At 45.7% G+C, this 13,405-nt stretch overlaps 1 protein-coding gene across 39 annotated transcripts in view; it reads left to right on the forward strand.

Annotated features, from left to right (window-relative positions):
- celf2 (cugbp, Elav-like family member 2) overlaps nucleotides 1-13,405 on the forward strand; it is a 164,314-nt gene that overhangs the window by 63,364 nt on the left and 87,545 nt on the right. The window lies entirely within an intron of this gene.

Here is a 13,405-nt window from a genome sequence, read left to right on the forward strand (position 1 = left end):
CCACCGCCTACACAGACAACCCATTGCGTCTTTGGAAAGGGAGGGTTGGGGTGTAGAAATGTATATCTCCCTGATTCTCACCGTGACCCGGCCCGCCCACTCACCCCTTCACTTCCCCTTCCTGACCCTCTGCTAAGCCGGAGAGGACACAAATCACCGAAGGCCAACAGCTGAAGGGTCCTGTGACAGACCACATAGGTTGCTCGTGAGAAATGTATACGAGTGTGTGTTGAGATGAGGGGGTGGACGGACGGAGCGCACGGTTTTTAGTAGGGAGGGGCTTGTGTGTTAGCCTGAGAAAAGCTTTTCGCCGGCACTGTTCCAACCTATATCCAACCATTTTGTCAGAGTTTTGGGTGGAGTTTACATGTCCTCTCCGTGTTCTCCGGCTCCCTCCCACAGTCGGATTCTGATTGGATTTGGGTTCATTGAAGACCCCGCCACTTGCCCAATGTCAGCTGGGATTGGCTCCAGCCCCCATGTGACCCTTAAAGGATAAAGCGGTGTAGATAATGAATGGATGGATGTTATTGATGATTAACCCAAAACCCTCAAACAGCCTCAACCCTCAACTTCTTTTCCAGAAAACGTTATTGGCTGCGGCAGACTGGGACTAAACAACTTCCCACTAAACAGTCACTACTCAAAATTCAGGTTCCGAGCTTTACGCAGCGAATGTACGAGGAAGACGTACGATCGAATTTCCAGACTTATCCTGGAAGAGACAGAAAGCGACGGAGCAGGGTGAAAATTGACGGACTGGGTGAGGAGAGAGTACAGACAGAGAAAAGGTTTGAAAGAGGGTTTGACTGCATGCGACTCCCTGGACGGACACGTAGGTCGGATTTGAATTTTTGTCTCATCTGACGTGGAGATGAAGAGAAAATGAGAAAGTTGGTGGTGTTTCATCTTGTGGCCAAGCGACAGAGACGGAGAGAGAGTGAGAGGCCTTTTCATTCTCTCCTGTGACGATGACACCCACCACGAAGGAGCGATGGGAAAGAATTCTCTCTGTTGTGACTGATTTTGTTCATAACGCAGTTATTTATGCAGGAAACACGCGCAGCTCGTGTGATATATGTACAGTATAATGTGATGGAGTCGTCGTCACGCGTCACCAGCTGCAGCGTCGTTTTGTGTCGTCCTCTCCCTCAGTGTGTGTGTGTGTGTGTGTGTGTGTGTGTGTGTGTTGTCATAATGATGAATGTCTTTGCTCTGCTGGGGGCTCAGGAGCACTTGTCTGTGGCTGACACCGCTGTGTGTAGGTGGAGATGTATCGCGACCGCTCGTGTGTGTGTGTGTGTGTGTGTGTGTGTGTGTGTGTATCGGAGGTCTGTAGGTGTGGCCGCGTACGGAGGCATGTTGGGGGTCAACAGGCGTCTTTATATGTCATAATTAGGTGGAGAGGTTGAGGTTTGTCTGAGCGTGGATTGTCTAGTTCTTGTAGTAGAAACATAAAAAGGAAGTGGTCTGATAAACTATACTAAAAAAAAAAGTTAAAGAAAGTGAAACATTTTTTTCATTTCCTGGATCTGCCCCTTTAAACTGCCTCTGTTCCAAAATCCATGGGGTTCTTCCCAGGCCCAGTCCTCATCCCTCCCCCACGTTTGTCGGAAATCAGTTTTGTAGGGTTTTTTTGCATAATCATGCTAACAAATAAACTAACGATCCAACGAAAACAACCCTGAGTTTGTTAGCATGCTACAACTACAGATCTCGATGAGCTTTGACAGGTTTAAACTCATAGCGTGTCCTTTTCAATGCTAACAAATGCTAATGAGAAGGGGTCACATCATCGTCATCGATAGAAAATCCCAAATATTCCAAAAGATGCTGAACAAGTTTCATCCCTTCACGATGCCAAACCCTCACGGGAGCGTTAGCCAGGGGATGCTAACAAAAACCATCAGTACCCGTTTAGCTTAGAATACATATTAAGCAAATAAGCTAAATGCTAATGTGACCAAGGCCTTGAGTCTCAACTGACGCTAGTAGTAGCACCAAGCTAATCTGTTGTGCAGGCGGAGCCAGAGGTTTGTGGACGACGGCCGTTAGACGCTGCCACTTTGTCCATTGAACTTCACGTGCATCCTACTTCCTCTTCATATATTTGTGTGCGTTGTGTATTTAGCCTCCACCGGCTGAGGATCTGCTCATCGTGCTGTCCGCCATGATGCGTTCAAGGCCTGAAAAGAACCAGGCCTCTCTTGTCTCTGCACGTTTATTCTTTTCGTCCTCATACTGTTTTTTTACCGACAGGCGTAGAGCGTTACTTCTCCGTTCGTCTGCCCCGAATCCTGTTTTCCGCACCGCGTTGTGTTAGTCTGCAGCTCATTGGTTTGTTTATGCAAGTCAAGTGCACCTTCACACACACACACACACACACACACACACACTTTACCTTATGAATGGAGTCGTGCAAAGAGAGTATTTTTTTGTGTGCGTCATTGTTGCGTTGTGTGCAGTGTTTCTGTCTTGTGGATTATTTCATCGCTTGGCCTTGAAACGAATGAAGCGTGCACACGCTTTCAGTGCTGCATACACACAAGGCCACCCACGCAAATACGCAGCGCACACACACACACACACACACAGTCCCCACATTGTTCACATCATGTCCCTGGGCTGTGGTGATGGGCAGGAAAATAACTGAATCCTAAGAGACTAAGAGAACACAATGATGATCTCTTCCATCTCTCTCTCTGCATCACTCTTTCTTCTCTCGCTCTCTCTCTCTCTCTTTTTCTCTCTTTCTCTCCTTCCTTTGCTTCCTTTCTTCCTCAAAAGCCGACCACTGCATTTCTACTGTGCACTGGCATTACTCTGCCTTGCCAGAGGGAGAGCTTACCTCATGCATGTCTCAGTAGATATTTTTTTTCCCTCCCTCCCTCCACCCCCCTCCCATCCCTCGCTTTATCCCTCTTTGGCCTGTATCCCCCCCCCGCACTCCCACCCTCTCCCTCTTTCTCCATTCAAGCGCGCTAAACGCTTTACCTCTGTCAACTCTCGAGTCTGAGAGGAGCTCATTATTGTGGAGAAGGAGAGAAATTTGGGATTAGGAGCCACATTCACGGGCTGATGCTCTTGTTCGTCTAAAAAGAGCCATCAGAATTACCGAGAGGGAACGACTTACCTGCGTTGGCTGGCAGAATTACTCACAAATCATTAAGGGGCTGAGGGTTTTACTGTGATTAATATTACAGTATTTGTATTAATAGCTGGAAATAAACAAAAAAAATTTCAGGTCCTTTTCTCAATCTTTCTCTTTTGTGTTCAGAGCCTGCACACGACTACTTCATGTGTTGTACAACCAAGGGCAGCTCCACGGCTGCCATTCAGGAGAGGCCGTTCCAAAGTGTGGACCTTTATCTCTATTTGTACAATTCAGCGCGTCAATGCAACAAAAGGCACAAAAGAAACTGAGCTTTTTGCGACGCAGCATACGAAACCCCATGAAATGACCTCCTGCGCCCGGTGCTCCACCTATTGAGGGTTTTGAATTTAGAACCGCGTGAATCACCAGCGCAGATTTCCCTCTGAGATTTTGCACTTATTCCGACAATTCTCTTTTTCCACAGTCATTGCAGGGTCAGTATTTGTCCGTGACATTTGCACGGTAGCTCTGACAAGACGTCATTGCCTTCAGTTCGCAAACACATTTGCGAAAATGCGAAATATTCCTGGGCAACTAGCATTACGTCGTCAGGAAGTAACGTCTTCCCAAATCCTCACATTTTTCTTGCATACAATTGTTGGGCTAGTTAGCTTGCATGAGCGCGACAGCCGGCCCGGTGGCATTAGAGTGCACAGAAACTTCAAGGCTCTGATCACATGAAGTTAAAAGGTCACAGAAAAGGTCAGCACCACCTGCAGCACAGATCACACCCCAGTTTTCATTCCAGCGTCTCTGGCAGCTGCTTTTGTTTTTGAAATCCTCCCTTATCGGTTGATTTCTTTTTGCTTCCTGCTGCTAATTGGTTATTTATATCCACATCTTTTCACTTGTCAAACTACACAGCCTGACCAGTACTGTGTGGTTTGTGTAGTTCTGTCTTGGATTTGAGGTTGATTAAATTCAACCAGGTGGCACTCATTTCCGTGTCCACTCATGCACGTGCTAACGATCGAGTTCTGCTCGTGTTCATTCAAAATTATAATTGTGACTCATTTCACTTCCTGCTCACAACAGGATGATTGCCAGGAATGACATAGCAGACACTGAAATGTGGCAAAACAGAATTTTTTAAATGAAGGATGACACATTACATCTTTTAAACTTTTCTTTAAATGCCAGCAGGACGACATGTTGGGTAATTTAAATCAGCTGTCGCGCTTTAAATTAACACCCACAGGTTCCTGGACCTCAATGGCACTTGATTATATTTATGATATGAAAAAGATTTTTTTATGGGGTCAAACTGTCTATTAATGTGCAGTGGCTTCCTTGTCTAACCTTTTAAAATGTGCGTATAAACTTGTAGCACGAGTGGACTGACTGTAACTATCCCCTGATAGAACTGACCAATAAAGAATGTCTATTTTTGTAAATAATTTGTTATACCACTAAAAAGAAAAAGAAGTCAGTGAATCCTGTCTTAGTCTTGGCTTCAGTGGAGGTTTTGGGTCAAAATAAAAATTCTGGCATCGATATCAACGACTTCCTTTTCTTGCTGATGATACAAAATTCCTGGATCCGCCCTTTTGTTTTCAATGGGTTCTTTCTTGGCTCATGTTCCATTCTTCCACCAAATGTCATGGTAATCTGTTCAGAAGTTTTTTTGTGTAATCCTGCTGACAAACCAACAAACCAACCAACCAACAAATCAACAGGCAGGGATGCAAACATAATCTCCTCGGCGGAGGGAATAATCAGTTCATCAGCCTCCAAAAAACCTTCTGGCCTGACCCTGTAATGGAATCTAACTCCGAATCAAACCTCCAGCCATGCACAAGGGATTCATTCCGCCCAAAGCTCACTGTGTTGCCCGGCCTCACCGACAGAGCAGAGACTCTGCTTCCTACCTATGAATCTCTCTGTCTAGTGTCTTCTTCTCCTCTTAATTTCCATCTCCATCCCGCCGCCCGGTTTATATAGGAGCTGCGAGAAATACACAAGCACACAAACAAACACACATTTCTATACACAGTTGCAGAGCTGTCAGGTCTAACCTTGACTGGCGCAGAGAATGAATTGTAATGCAAACGGGAGGGCGGGGGCACAAACAGGATGTCGGAGAGCTTCTGCTCGTCTCTGCCCGACCTCCCTCTTTCTTCCCTGTGGAGTCCAACTCAGCACAATCTCTCTGTTAAAGGTTTTTTTTTCCACCCTCTCGTCTGACTGAACCATAATAGTTACCTTTCCAATTTCTCTCTCCTCTCTCCAAACACATCCCATGGGGCTTTGGAGCCAAATACAGTTTTGGGAGATTAGCACATTGGTCAAATAGCGTTGACATAGATGCCAGAATCATTCACATATCCTCAGTAATTCTTGTGTCGCATGCTAATACACATTGTAGGTCGTTTGAATAACATCAGATGTGAAGTTGCACCAGCTGCCGAGCTAAATCAAATGTAAGGAGTTGGTTTTAAAATTGCAGGTGCTGCTTGACCTGTTTTAAGTGATCGGTGATCGTTTGTAGCTGAGAAAAGTGGATGAATTTGCATTTGCTTACCCAAGGGACTATGCAGATTATGTGTTGTTAAACCTCTTTCAATTCAGTCCTCCATCTTTGGAGAGTGTTGCTGGTGTGCCTGCAATATAGTAAATGATTGAATCTATCCCACAAGAACATCATATACAAACCGATGCGCCCAGACAAATCGGGCCAATTCCGTCACTCTCCGTTGTGTTCTGGCACGGTGGGCCAAATATAAGCCGGATCTGGCCCGTGAACTGCTTCCAGATCTAGCAGGGTTTTGCAGCTGGCCAATTTCGTTAAAGAATCAGGTCCAGTTAGCCACACTCTGCCCAGCTGTGGGCCAGTGCCAGCCAATAAGATCCATCCAAATCCATCACCAAGTCTTGCACATCATCCATCACAAGTTTTTCGCAAAAACCCAGGTGTTCCTGATTTGGGATGCTGTTGAGACGAGCTTGTTTGATCCCTGTAATGCCGGAGTGTTAGCATTCAAATTGATGATCCTGAGATGTTGGAATGCCGTCCGCTGACACTGCCAACTCGACTTGAGAGTCTATAGACGATAAGAAAACTTTCTTTCCTTGAGATACTGCTTTAATAGGTTTACCACAAGGTTTAGGTAACTCTGTGTACAGGTGAAGACAGTTGAGGTAAATTAAAGCAAAAAATGTACTCCCCTCACAAAGTTTCCTGGGCAAATATTATCAAATCGGGATCTTAGGGGTGCACTGTTTGTCCATTTGGGGTCCGTGACATGAAAACATTTGCAGTAGGGCCTCAGTTGGCAGTGAGCCTGCGGTAAACTCCCTGGGAGTGATAGATGTGTGTGTTCCAGATAGCAAAGTGATCGATGGGGGTATTGTTGGGAGGGGCGTTCAGAGTCGCTATTATTGTGTTTCGGAAAGCTAGGGGGAGATGGGGTGCGGTGGTGGGGGGAGTTGCAGAGGAGAGAGCTTGACGGGTTTATTGAGAAGCGTGATCTAGTGCACCGCCCCGGGACTCCTAGATGTAGTTAGAGAGGGCAGGAAGAGAGCGAGGGCTGGAGTAGGAAAGAAAAGGGGAAAGGAGCGGTGACAGGGAATGGATGGAAGTGGAGGAAGTGTGCACAGGAGGAGAGTGGAGAGGGAGGAAATAGAGGCAGGAAGTGGGGAGGGTGCAGAGGTGGGAATAAATGTGTAGGTTATCTGTTGATGTTTATCTGCGCTGTCCTGAGGGCTTGTGCAGTCATAACAGTGATCTAATCGGCACCTCTGGAGAGGGCGCACACACACACACACACACACACACCCACACTCTCGCTGCTACCAATCATCCATTTAAACCGTCATCTATCTGCCCTTCATCCAATCCATCCATTCAGCCCACATTTCCACTTTTTAATTTACCCCCTCCCTCCACTCCGTTATACCTCTGAATCCCCTCCATCCTTCAGTCCGTGCTCCCACTCCTACATCCTGCTGAAATCCAATTGGCCTCATCTCCCTTCTCACTCTTCTTCATTTCCTCTTCCCCCATGTCCATTTACCTTCTGCTGCCGTGGTCTTTTGAAGGCAGAAACTGATACTTCAGACCAAAGCTGCTGACTAGACTGGTATTTTTGTGAAGATACTCAGTGATGGCCCTAAAAAATATATATGCACGAAGTCTAGCAGCTTGCCGGATTTAGGGGTTTCAATGTTGTATGTTTTTGATACAACAATTAGGGGGTGCCAGAGTTCACTGTGACACCGCTGTTGGGTGTGGTCAAAAGCGCAAAAGACTTGAAACTTTTAACCTGCTACTAACAGTCAACAATAGTCCTCCGTAAATGACCCAAGTAGCGACAACAAGGCCCGAACCGACGGTCAGTTTGATCCGATCTGAGACCACTGACTAAATTCTGGCCCGTTGGTCCGAGGAACCTTTCACACCTGTTAGTTTGGTTTGGACTAAACTGAGAAAAGACTGAAGGTCCAGATCAAATAAGGTAGGGTGTGAAAGCGCCTACTATCTCCACAAATTTCAAATTGCCATCACATTCTGGTCCCAGAATTTTAGTTTTTCTTGCAAGTTTAAAAACTGTCAGGCATCATTTCCAGTATAAACATGGCTCAGTAGAAAGTGTTGTTTTGACGTGTGCATTGGCTTAGTGGACTGATACAGTACATGTGTCCACTGAAGCCTCCCTGCAGTGTGAGAGCAGCCTCTTTAAGGGCAGGCATGCCTTGCATATTAACTGTCACATAAGATGCGGAGCTGGTGTTATACGGACACATGTATGTACCCTATATGTGCCTGGTGTATGCCACATGACAGCTGATAGCGTGGAATGAGTGGGACGGTAAAGTGTGGATGCAGGGGTTTGTGTGGAGGAGATACTGTAATGTAATGACATCCTTGCCGCTGCCTGGGGCTAAATCGTGTAGGCGTGTGGGGCAGAAAGAGCGTTAACCATTAGCTGCTCGACTCCCTTGCATTCACCCCAGGGACCTTGCAGTGCATTTCCTATGTTTTCGACGAAGGTTTGAGTGAACAGGCGGCCGTAATATTTCAAGTGGGGCACGCGGGAGCCAATACTGTCGCTTCTATTTACCTCTTTTCACCCTGGTGTATTCAGAACTAGCATGCCTGCACTGTGCTGGAGGACCGAGTTCAGCAATTTGTGGGTTCCTTTGTGAGAGTGTTTGCTCTGGTTTCATCTGCGAGTGAGAATGTGTGCGTATGTGTCTGTACGCAGTTGGATGCCCCTGGTGTATTGGCACAGGTGAACATATCAGCCGTTTCACACAACTCAGAGTTTGATTGAGGTCAGAGCGTCAGAGGACGATAGCGGGTAAAAAAAACCCCAACAACAAAGTCCCTTTACAAAGAAGTGAGAACACAGAGCGATGCTCCCGTCCTCAAACACCACCACTTAGGCGAGGGCACTGTCATTTGCCACCGAGGAGCGGTAACGCGAGCTGTCCTTTGTGCCATCGATCCCCGCTGGCCCAGGGCTTTTCAGTGGCGAGAGGAAGGAAGAGACGAGGGAAAGCTATTCCCGCAGATGGAACACAAACATCTGCTGCATGTAAGGACTTTGGCTTCCCTTGGATATATTTTGTAGCGCTTGTGTGCGCATAAGCACGCATGTGAGTGTAGCTGCTCATCCATGCATGTATGTATGCTTGTACGCCCAACAGTCTTTCTATATTCTGTAATAACCCGCCACGAGGCAACGGAGAGGAGCGTGGCCTCTGAACAGCTTTAGGGAGTAAAGCGGGGAGGTAGCAGGATACACGGGCCCCAACATGGCCTCATTCCTCCGAGCTGCTGCTGATCAAACGGGGCTCGGCGGCTTTGTGAAGAGGCAGAGGCACCGCAGGAAAGACATTAACACAAGCGGGGAAGAGAATCTTAAAGGGGCGTCGCGGCAATCTCCACTATTTGGCTCATTTCCTCCTGCACAGATCTATTTTACAATGTCCCAGACCATTTCACACTCGGGATGCCTGGTGTGTGTGTGATCTCCCCCCCTCACGTCGGCCTAATTTGTATAATTGAAAACAGTCATCTGATGTGTAGCTCAAAGCCGCGGCGCTAACATGTCACCCAGTGATACATGAATTAGCACCTAACCTAAAGTTGGTTCAGCCCGAGTGCCAAGGCCCGTCCAATGTGTTATTGAGTCCTTCAACTATAGATGATTTGGCTGGAGAAAGAGGAGAGTTGGTGTTTCCACTTTGCCGTCAGATGGTTATCTTTTATTAGATTTCATCTTTTAGGATAAATTGAAGTGTTTCATGCTCAGAAAGTTCTACGACCGTTGGACTTCGGAGACCCTTTAAAAAGTTATTGGGTGAAATGAAAAGTACACAGTCATCAAACAGTGCCATTTTATTTCCCCCCTGACATTCTGTGAAGGTATATTTTAGAGGTACACTTTTAAACCCGACCGCGGCGAAGAACATAACATCTCCTTTTAGAACAAGAGTCTTATTTTCTTCTCCTCCTACTCTGTGCCAGACACAATGATTTAAACCCAACTTATCCAGCGACCTGCTCGCAGTTATCGAAGCTGCTGCCTGATAAGAGCGGCGAACCTATTTCTCAACTCGACCCAGAGACATCATTTTTTTGTTTTCACATATTATTGCTTCGGTTTGATGGAGTAATCTGTCGGGGGGGGGAACTGCTGATACGGAGTCGGCAAACACCAGCGTTCCTGTAGCTGAGTGACTGAGCAAAAGCTCTAAACGCTAACGGGGTTTGTAGGGTTCGATTCCTCACCTGGGCCACCCGGACTACAACTGTCTGTACCGACATGTTCGTCTACTAAACTAGCAGTTATGTCTGGGGCGAGAACAGCAGGTTGTTATTATTCTCATCGTTCACACATATTAATCTTGAGGATTTGATGACGACAACTATTCTTCTTTTTAAAACTTTTGTTAAAGAGGAACATCTCTGGTTGACACGTTCGCTGTCATTGCCTTTCTTGTGTATTTCCTCTTTCCACCCGCAGTAGCTGTTCATGATTTATGAAAAATACGTTTTTATCATTTTGTATTCCCGATATCTTGTCGTGATTCAGGCGGAAGTCCTCGTTCGAGTCGCTCCTTGATAACCCTTTACTAGCTCTGTGCATGAAGTGTTTCAGCTCTGAGCTCTCATAACTGGCGTTTTGTTCTTTGGGTCAGGGTTGAGGTTAACTCAGTGATCAGGGCTCATGCTTTTTAAAATTCATCTTTAATAACTGAGAAATATGCTGTTTATGCACAGATTTGCTATATGATTAGTTGCTTCTTAATTTAAAAAAAAAATATATATATATGTAGAAGATTGAGATACTACAATTACATTTTAACACGAGAACCGAGAGGGAGCCTCGAGACCCGGCAGTAAAGCGCCTTCAGGCCCTCACCTTGTTAGTCCATATTATGGTTCATCAGTGTATAAAATCCCCCAAATAATTTTCAATTAAATGTGAAACACGGGTACAGCCGGATCTTGGAGGGGTCCCTCTGTTCCTCTGGCAGCGGCTCGCTCTGCCTGCTCGGTAATCCAGCCCGGGTTATTATTGCACGAGTGAAACACGTTCATAATAAAATAGGCTCGTGATTGAGTGCGCAGGTATATATTATTTTTTTGTGATTGTGATTGCATCACTTGATACTTTCCTGACAAATGATTGCAGTGCAGTTAGTGAACTCACTGTCCAATTATCTATTCATACACAATTACATTTATATATATATATATATATATATATTTGTTTTTAAGAAGGAACAGTCAGAGAAGGTTTGAACCTGAGTCTATCAAGCAGCCATTAGCGACAGATTACAAATGAATCACCATCTGGGGGATTTTATGAAACCATAAATCCAAGGCTATTTGAGAAATGGCCAAGCCTTTTGTATGTATACTGTGTGTGTGTGTGTGTGTGTGTGTGTGTGTGTGTGTGTGTGTGTGTGTGTGTGTGTGTGTGTGTGTGTGTGTGTGTGTGTGTGTGTGTGTGTGTGTGTGTGTGTGTGTGGCCGGCCTCTGGGCACATTGTGGTTCCGTTTTGGACGGCTGCCCTCATTCTGATGTCCCTATCGACTCGCTGGCCTACATGGCCGAGTACAGGCCTGTTTTCCACTGCGGGTCGATACAGAGGCAGTGCTGAGGGGACAGCCCGAGGCTGGCTCGCTAAAACACACACACACACACTTAAACACTTACGAACAACGGAAACACAACAGTCTGCCGTGGTTCGCGCTGTCAGCACGTTCCTCGAAACACTAACGGAGGTGACGAGGGATTAGTCTGTCCGCGAGAGTGTGTTATTCGGCGTGCTGATGGGATTTACAGATTATAGTGTTTCAACCCCTCAGACGTGTGTGATACGGTCAGTTATCATCAGGATGAACCGCTATTGGGGTTTCTTTTGAAAGATTTTTGGATTAAAGCTGATCAAAGGTCAATACTTATATTGATTACATCAGCGTTTTATGATCCTGACATTTTTTCAGTACAATTGCCTCTGAAGCAACAGTTAAAGGAACACTCTTTTCAAAGTTCTCACTTCCTGTAGGGTCTGGATGGTTTGTCACCGCAGCACCTCTCTACTGATGACACCCTATGTTCAATATGTTCGAAACAATCATTGCTGTGCTAATAGATTTGCTAATAATGCTACTGCCAGTGGAGCTTTGGAGGCGATGGCGCAGCACAGACGGAGTAAACGTAGCTCCTGCTCATTTCCTCCCCTTGAAGTTATCTTGTCAACCCTGTTCATCTTATTGTCGGCAGGATTACCTAAAAACAACAGAACAGAGTTCTACTAACCCATCAAATTTTGGCGCAAATTTATTTGCTTCTTTTTTTAACGATGCGGTATAGGCCATCTTTTTTACATTGTCACATTGTCATTTTTACCAGGAATAATTCATGCATGTTGATGAAAAACATCAGGCATATCAAGGGGACTGATGTCTATGAGCATGTGCAATTTGGTTGAAGCTTGATTGGATTTGAAAGGAATGTTGGGTCTTGGCCTTGGCGGATGTTTGCACTCTGCCATCGACGGATCGGCCTCAGCGACTCTTGTCACCGCTCTGGATTAAAGAGGCACTGCCAACACTTCTGTAAAGTTGGGCTACTCCCAAGGTTTGACATAAATAGAGATAAATCCTGACTTTTAATCCTTAGTATGGATTTAGCTTCAAAACCTTTTTATATATCCCATAATTCAACACATTGTAGATTTGAGAAAAAGCTCCTCCTGAGCCACCGAAGACATGAAACAACCGTCCTCACCGGCTGCGTCGTCCCCGTGATGTGTAAACTCCTTCATCGCTGGTGAGTTACTTTAAAAGGATGTTTTCTTTTCATGTGAATTAGTCCTTAAACTGCAGAATTATCGACACCAACAGCTCGTTTCCCCAAAAAAGCCGCGCTGCCCCGACTCGGGGAAGAATAAAACTCACACTGATGTTCAGACGCCGCTCGCTCTGCGTCGGTTTCCCTCTCCAGACTCCCTCCTCCCTCCTCCCTCTCCCTCTTCACCCGAACAGTCAGAGCAGTTATTACTACTTTAAGTACTGCACTTGCTGAAATGGGGGTTTGTGGTTTTTTCTGTGTGTGTGTGTGTGTGTGTGTGTGCTGTAAAACACTGGTCTGATGTCTCTCCTGGGTATTTCAGAAGCTGCAGTCGCGTCTCTAAAGTTCAAGCAATTACATTTTCCGACTGGGTGCCATTTGCCAAACAGTCTTGTGGTTGTGTGTGTGTGTGTGTGTGTGTGTTTGCTTATATAGGCATCTGTGTTTGTTCATTACATGTTTGTGTTTCTTCTTACAGTCCTATACAGTACTAATATGATAATTAGTGAAATAGAGGAAACGGGGGTCTCTCAGGGGGTCGAATCAGATTTGGCTGAATGAATCAATACGAATATATGAAATATTCATATTGAATTGTTCCGTTTTCCTCGTTCGGACGATCAAGCAGCGCTTGAATGAACCGGCAGATTTCAGAACGGGATTTTTGACCTATTATCGTTGTTCAAGACAAGTCGTCTAATTATGCTCACAACCAAACTAGAAATCAAGCCACTACTTGAGGTTGTGCATCGATTTACTACAAAGAGCAGTGTGGAAGGGAAGAGCGCTCACTCTGGAGACAAAAACCCTCGGAAAGACAAACACTTTCCAAAAGGAGGCAGCGCTAACGCAAATGCAAATGGAACAAGGTTAGAGCTTCAGTTTGCCCACTTCTACCCTATGTCGCCAGTGAAGTACATTTAATGTCAGATCTAATACAG

This window comes from Scophthalmus maximus, chromosome 12 (genome assembly GCF_022379125.1).
Source record: "Scophthalmus maximus strain ysfricsl-2021 chromosome 12, ASM2237912v1, whole genome shotgun sequence".
Lineage (NCBI taxonomy): Eukaryota > Metazoa > Chordata > Actinopteri > Pleuronectiformes > Scophthalmidae > Scophthalmus > Scophthalmus maximus.